An 8,539-nucleotide genomic window follows, 5' to 3' on the forward strand; every position below is an offset into this window, starting at 1 on the left:
GGCGTTCAACTCTGGTTTTGGATCCTTTTCTGGCGCTGGACGCCAGATTTGGGCTGAAGGCTGGCGTTGAACGCCAGTTTACGTCGTCTATTCTTGGCCAAAGTATGGACTATTATATGTTTCTGGAAAGCCCTGGATGTCTAATTTCCAACGCAATTGGAAGCGCGCCATTTAGAGTTCTGTAGCTCCAGAAAATCCACTTTGAGTGAAGGGAGGTCAGAATCCAACAGCATCAGCAGTCCTTCTTCAACCTCTGAATCTGATTTCTGCTCAAGTCCCTCAATTTCAGTCAGAAAATACCTGAAATCACAGAAAAACACACAATCTCATAGTAAAGTCCAGAAATGTGAATTTAACATAAAAAATAATGAAAATATCCCTAAAAGTAACTAGATCCTACTAAAAACATACTAAAAACAATGTCAAAAAGCGTATAAATTATCCGCTCATCAGTGTGTACACTAGAGTGTGCGAACGCCCTCAACAAAAGACATATCCCTGTGTGTGCGTGTGCACCAGAGTGTGCGTACGCACAAGTATGAATGTGGTCCCTGTTCAGAGCATATGCACTGCAGTGTGGGTGCGCACACAAACCAGAACTCATAATTTCTACAACATCACAGAAATAAGATTTTTGACAACAACTTCCAACGATCATATCTTTTTCTACAAAATTCCAATATCTATAAAATCTATACCGGTTTAAAGCTCTTTAAATTATCTTTAATTTTATATAAAATTCAATCAATTTTAAAAATTGTAGCTCAAGATATGATCTGTCAAAGTTCGTCAAAAATTCATTTTTACCAAAAACCTTTAAACCTCAAATTTACCAAATCTCTCAATTCAAGCCTAGTTACACAAACCCCAAACAACACCCAAGGCAACTCAAAATTCCATACCAATCATTTCTCAACTCAACCATTAATAGTAACCCAATTTCACCAATTTTACACCATTAAAATCATTAATCATCTACAATATCAACAAACCCTCATCAACAACAATAAATCACAACCTTCATCATCAACCTCTATAGTCATTAAAATCAACAATCAATATCAATAGTATTATATTTTTCACATCTCAAAATGCTATATCATCATCACCATACAACTTATCTTCAAACATCAATTTCACACACAATTAAACATACATCCCAAATATTTAATCCTATCTTAAGGTCAACTAGCCTAAGTTTCACGAAATATTACGTATTACATAAAAAAAATTGAAACGATACCTTGGCCGATTACCCTCCACGCATAAAAATACTTCACCACAAGCTTTCAAGCGTTCACTCAACACCAAACAACACCAAGAACACTCTATGACATGAAAACAACAAGAATCAAAGCTAGGGTTTATGACATTCAACTAAACCCAAGGGTTTAGTGATATCTTACCTTACCCAAAGAATTTTTAGGATAAAACCCACTACTCACCCAAGCTAGATTACACCTAAACAACAAGAACACAAAGTGATTTTCTTACCACTTGGTTTTGTTAGAAATGAAGACTTTGTCAAGAGCTTTGCGTGGCCCTAAACGGCTCGTCAATCTGAGCACCGTAGCTCAAGTTATGACTCAAAGAAGGAGATGATGAATAGTGTCAATAGTGGACAATCTTCTCTCTCTCAATCTCACGACCCTCTCTCCCTCTTGTGCTGAAAATGAGCTTTCTTGGCTCATTTATGACTTTATATAAGTTGGGCTTGGACCCAACTTGGGCCCGGTCTAACTGCGTAGTATTTTTGGTTCGTTTGGCCTAACTTTCGGCCTAACCTTTAAGATAAGTATCCGGTTTGCTATTTCAAATACTTTTCTAAGATTTTCTTCTGTTTTATTCTCTCTCACACAGTATTGGACAGACTTAACCTGGTTCTACCAGCTAATCTACCGATACGCATTTTTACGCGAAAATTTTCAAAAGAAAATATTTTTCCACTTAGAAAAATCTACTAAATCCAAATCTCACAGTTATATTTTAGAAAAACATTTTTATATTTTTGAATCTATTACGGGACATTAAAATTTCTACTCTACTTAAGCGATTTTACGCAAAAACTCTGGTTCTTACATCCTCCCCTCTCAAAAAAGATTTTCGCCCTCGAAAATGCTAATCAGCACTCCTTCGCTGCGTTACTCTGATCCTTCGTCATCATGAATCCAAATTTCTCGGCTACATCTACTAGAATCTTCTTTTCCCATGGTTTACTCCAACAAAATTCTAAGTGCTTGCGGTCCTAACGACAGCACTCCAAAAGATAGAGCTAAGCTACCCTTAGGTTCAAGCAACATATTATACCCAAGATATATGGTTACCTCTCCTCTGAGAATTAGAACCCGTCGCATCACGTGCATCCATAGTAAACACCCGACCCAGTTGCTGATTTCGGCCCATCTCTTGATTCTTCCCCTGACGGCAATCCTTGGCAAACCCTCGAAAAAATCTGCAAAGGTTCTCAAACTTGCTGGTGTACTCTGTTACGGTCATAGGCTCTTGCTTCAGCTGCATGAGTTCCAACTCCCTTGCTTTCCTCATTGACTCTGAAAAGTACTTCTTATAGAACAGAGTCTGAAACAGTTCCCATGGGATGTCCCCATTCTGCAGTTGCATCAGTCTGCACTTCCCTTGCCACCAGTGTTATGCCTCACCCAACAACTGATAGGCTGCAAACTCGATGAATTGATTCTCCAGGACGTGTTGAGCTTGCAATGCAGGCTCCATGGTTTGAAACCAGTCATCTGCCTTAGTAGGATCTATCAATCCCCTAGAACTTGGTGGGTTAACTTTCAAAAAGGTTGCTAATTTTATTGGAACACTACTTCCCAAACCGCGTCCTGACCTTCTCCTATTCCCATTGCCATTACCACTCCCATTACCGTTAACATTCCCATTGCCCATCCTTTCCATAGCCTGAGCAGTCGCAGCAGCATTTACTTGCATGGTGTTTGCTAGGTGGGTCATAGCCGCCATAAACTCAGCGTGGTTGTCGGCCGGTAGGTCATCCTCACCATCTCTCCGTGTACGGGAATGACCTCGTCCACGAGTAGCCATTCAGGTTCCTGTCCACACTAAACAAGCAATATCAAGGTGATCCGTCTCAATATCTCAATTTTGATGTTTCAATTATCCCAAAAAGGCACTCACAAACAAGCATGCTATGCATATCAAGCAGATAACCTAAATAGCATGAAAGTAAAATTGGCCCAGAGTATGCAATAAAGTACAATCGGTCCATCCCTCAGGCTCACGAGGATGGACCAGGCTCTGACATCACTAAATGTAACACCCTGTTACCCTAAGCCTTACCTCTAGCCATAAAGTAAAGGATAACAAAGTGCCACGACAGTTCTAAAGTTTATAATATATAATATGTGTCCAAGAACTTATATAACTAGGAGCCCGATGAAGGAGTAAAGTTCAAAATTCGTATAAAGTGGAATTACAAAACGCAAAGCGTTTACACACGATAAGTAAAAGCGTAAAGGCACGAGATAGAACATGAGACTTAATATAATAATAGTCAAGATAGGTATATATAAGTATGATAGACATAGAGTACTAGCTATGGCCTGCAGAGTTTAGGCCGACTAGTCATATACAGACATAACAGAGTTTTTGAGTTAAAACAGCTTATACAACTTAATCTCTCAAAGTAAACCTCTAGGGCAACTGAGTATAATAACAAAAGTTAGTGAGTTACAACATAATAACCAAAATACAAGATAATAAACGATCCTCCGCTCTGTCACCATTCGCAAACTCACTGAGGTAGGTTGCAACCTGTATCTGGAAAATAACAACAACATATGGTATGAGAACCGGAGGTTCTCAGTATGATAACAGTGCCCAATATGTAAGATATAGGGTTCTGAGACGCCAAAGGCAATCCTAGAACTTCACATCGAAAATAGATATTCAAGCTTAACTAAAAATAAATAACTTAAGGCATAAACCTTAAACAGGGTTATCTAAACTTAGGGAATTTCAAACTAATACTAAACACGCCGCTGTATCCCACAGCCTTCGCCAACCTAACCTCCGTGTGATCTCATCGACACCGCCTCCCGATCCTCCTCAACACCAGTAAAACACATTTAATACAAGCAAGTAAAACACAAATAGTATTCATGTATAACAGATAACTCAATTAGCATTTAGACATATTAATCAAATAGGCATAACTCAAGTAATGAAAGCAAACAAGCATATAGAAGATGCACATGATGAATGCCTACCCTATTTGGCTCGTGATATCACTTGTCGATTCAAAATGCCAACCCGGCACATCCCCGGGATGTTGCTTTTCTGCCACGACCAGGGTTATAGTGGCCTACTCACTATTTTCTAGTATCCAGCACTATACAGAGGTCCAATTGACGCAGTTTTAACAACATTGGAAAGCTAAATTTTAGATTTTTCAAACGATATATAATAGTTTATACTATTCTTCTGGAATCATGGTGCCAAATGCCACCATGGTGGCGCCAAACTTCATCCAACCCAAGTTTGGCGCTGACTCATAATACGCCACATTTGATGCGGCCTTTGTGGCGCCAAACTTGATGCAGCTCAAGTTTGGCGCTAGGAAATCATAAATCTCTTATTGGATGCGGTCATAGTGGCGCCAAACTTGGAAATTCCCAAGTGTGGCGCCAGACTCTTGGCCCAAGAGAACTCTCATGTAATCTTGAGGATTTCGTTTGATTTAATGAGGTTTAGATTTTATTTTTTAAATTAAGAAAAGATATTTAGGTTTTAGAAAATATATTTTACATTTATTAGGATTAGATATTAAAGGAAAAAGATTCAACCCTTCGAGCTTTCTTCTCTTTTACGGACCTCATTCTACAGTTTACACTTGGGAACCCTAGTTTTCTCTCTGAGCCATGAGCAACTAAACCTCCATTGTTAAGGTTGGGAGCTCTGTTTATTCTATGGGTTAATACTATTACTCTTCTATTTTAATTAATGTACCGATTTCAATTTCAAGGATTTGTTTTTGTTCTTCATCTTAAGGATTTGGGTAGATCGAAAGAATAACCCTTGTTCTAGTTGTGTTCTTGTTAAATCTTGGAAAAACAATTTACTTGAACGACAGCTTGAAAACAATTCCTCCTAAATCACTAATTATTTGGAGTTAACGAGATACGTGACATATGATCCTCTTATAAAACAACCACAACAACCACAAAGCCTTGTCCCACTAGGTGGGATCGGCTACATGAATCAAACTATGCCATTGAACTCTGTCATGTATCATGTCTACAGAGAGACCGTTTACATGTAGAACTCATTTGACCACCTCATGGATGGTCTTCTTAGATCTTCCTCTATATTTCACCCCTTGTCCATCTTCTATCTCATCCACCCTCATCACTTGGTGTTCTATCGGTCTTCTTCTCACACGTTCAAACCACCTGAGACGCGATTCTACCATCTTTTCTACAATGGGTGCTACTCTAACTCTCTCCTTTATATCTTCATTCCTTATTTTATCCAATCGCGTATGACCACTTATCCATCTCAACATCTTTATCTCTGCCATACTCAGCTTATGTTCGTGCTCTCCTTTGGCTGTCCAACACTTCGTACCATAAAGCATAGCTGGTCTTATAGCAGTGCGATAGAATTTACCTTTAAGTTTTAAAGGCACTTTTTTGTCGCATATAAAACCAGATGCACTCTGTCATTTTGACCAACCTGCTTGGATCCTATGATTTACATCCTGTTCAATCTCTCCATTATCCTATATGATTCATCCAAGATACTTAAAACTTTTAACTTTTTGTAGGATGTTTTCTCCAATCTTCACCTCTATATTAGGGTTTTCCCTTCCCAAATTGAACTTACATTCCATATATTCCGTCTTGCTACGACTTATGCGCAGACCATACACTTCTAGAGCTTGTCTCCATAAGTCTAACTTCTCATTTAGGTCTTCCCTTGACTCTCCCATAAAGATGATATCATCAGCAAAAAGCATGCACCGTGGCACAGGCTCTTGGATGTGCTCTGTGAGTACTTCCAAGACTAATGTGAAAAGGTAATTAGGGTTTTTGTGATTAATAAACTAGAATTGGACTTAAACCTCTAATTGAAATTAAGTTACCAAGGAATTGGCAGTTAACTAGGTTAGAGGAGACTAAATTACTAAGGAATTAGGGTTTAGTCAAATATAGTTTGCTATGAATTGAATCTTCAAGATTAAAATAGTTGGTAAGAAATAGAAATTCGGAAAAGAAACAACTCTGAAACGTTAACTGTTTTCTCTCATAACTTTCACACCATGTTTACTGTTTGTCTTCTAATTCTCTAAATTTACAGTTTAATGCAATTAAATTCTCAAAACACCATTTCTGCTTGTCTGACTAAGTGAACCACTCAACCATTATTGCTTGTTCCATCAATCCTCGTGGGATCGACCCTCACTCACCTGAGGTGTTACTTGGTACGACCTGGTGCACTTGCCAATTAGTTTGTAGACTTTGAATTCCACACCAAGTTTTTGGCGCTGATGCATCACTATTTCGTGGTACATTTTATGCTGAATTGAGTGGATTTTATCCATTATTCTCATATTTATTCAATGAAATAGCATGGTTTCATAATTTTCTCCTAATTTGTGCTTAAGAGTGAAAACATGCTTTGTAGGCCTTTAATTTGCTAATTTTAATCCACCTTGATTCCATTATATGCCTTGATGTGTTTGTTAGTGATTTCAGGTTGAAAAGGCTAGGAATGGATCAAAGGAGTGAAGAGAAAAGCATGCAAAATGGAGGATTCATAGAAAATCATGGATTTGGAATGCATACATCGACGCACATGCGTAACAAACGCGCATACGTGAATATGAAGTCGCATGGCGACGCGTACGCGTGACATGAAGCGTACACATGGGAAGTAAAATGCCAAGCGACGCGTACGCGTGACCCATGCGTACGTGTCGCAGCTCGCACGTGACCTCATTAAAGTGAAAACGCTGGGGGCGATTTCTGAGCTTCCCAGGCCCATATCCAACTCATTTCTGAGGCTATTACATGCAGAATTCAAGGGGGATCAATGGGGGGAGCACATAGTTTAATTTTCATCATGCTTTAGTTAGTTTTTAGAGAGAGAAAAGCTCTCTCTTCTGTCTAGAATTAGGTTAGATGTAGATTAGAATTTCTTTAGATTTAGGTTTAATTCATGCTTTGATTCACTTTTCCTTTATAATTTCTTATTCCTTTACCTTTGCTTTCCTAGTTTAGTATTTTACTCTTTGTATTTGTTTACTTTGTTGTTGATGCACTCTTGTTCCTTTTATTTTTCTTTAATGCAATTTCTGTTTCATGTTTGTTCATTGTTGATTTGAGTTGTTGTTATTGTTAATTCCTTGCTATTGGTAGTTGTAGATTTTATTTTTGTTGTCATTTTATCTTGCTTTCCTTTTATGCCTTCCAAGTGTTTGATAAAGTGCTTGAGAGGATGTTAGAGTAGATTTTTGTGTTCTTGGCTTGGGATGGTAACTTAGGTGAACTTGAGTTGCTAATTTTCAAGTGATTGATGATTGGTGTCCATTGACTCTAGCTTCCACTATGTTAATTAGTAAGGCGGCTAGGACTTATGGATTAGGATTGATGTAGCTCATTTGTCTTTCCTTCACTTGTTAGAGGATGACCTAATGGGATTGATCCTTGCAATTATCATGTTGTGGTTAGTGACAAGGATAAAGATCCTTAACCATCAACCCTTGCCAAGACCTTTTTATCATTTGAGTTTCATTTACTTTCTTGTCATTTATTTTTCTTGTCCTTTATTCAAAACCCCAAAAATATTTGTCCCATAACCAATAACATGAACACTTCCCTGCAATTCCTTGAGAGACAACCCGAGGTTTAAATACTTCGGTTTATTTTTATTGGGGTTTATACTTGTGACAAACAAATTTTTGATTGAGGAATTGTTTGTTGGTTTAGAACTATACTTGCAACGAGAATTTATTGTGAAATTCTATACCAACAAAATTCTGTTCATCAAAATGGCGCTGTTGTCGGGGAATTGCAAATGTGTGCCTTGTTATTAGTTATTGTACATATGTTAATATTGTGAATAGCTTGATTTTAGGATTGCTTGTTAGTTTTTGCTAGTTTTAGGATTTGGTTTTCTTTGTTTCTCAATAGATTTTGTTTTCATTTGCTTTTGCTATTATGAATTCTCACCCTTTTGGCTATAAGTGTGGTTACAACTATGTTGTAGGAAGTAGAGATTACAATGAGAACATGCATAAAGGATGGAACAATCAAAGGTGAGAGGAGCCACAAGCTTATGGATAACCTTCTTGGCAACAACCTCCTCGGTCTCTTACAGGTATAATTCCACTCCTAATACATATCAATCTAATGGATGTGGTGATCCTCATTGTGGTTGTCAAAAACCACCACTATATGCTTATGAACCTCATCCTCAACATAGCCCTCAACCGTACTCACAAGCTCTTTTTTACCAAATACCTTCCTATGACCCTCATCCATCATACAACCAATTACCCTTA

Source organism: Arachis ipaensis, chromosome B01, assembly GCF_000816755.2.
Source record: "Arachis ipaensis cultivar K30076 chromosome B01, Araip1.1, whole genome shotgun sequence".
In the NCBI taxonomy this organism is placed as follows: domain Eukaryota; kingdom Viridiplantae; phylum Streptophyta; class Magnoliopsida; order Fabales; family Fabaceae; genus Arachis; species Arachis ipaensis.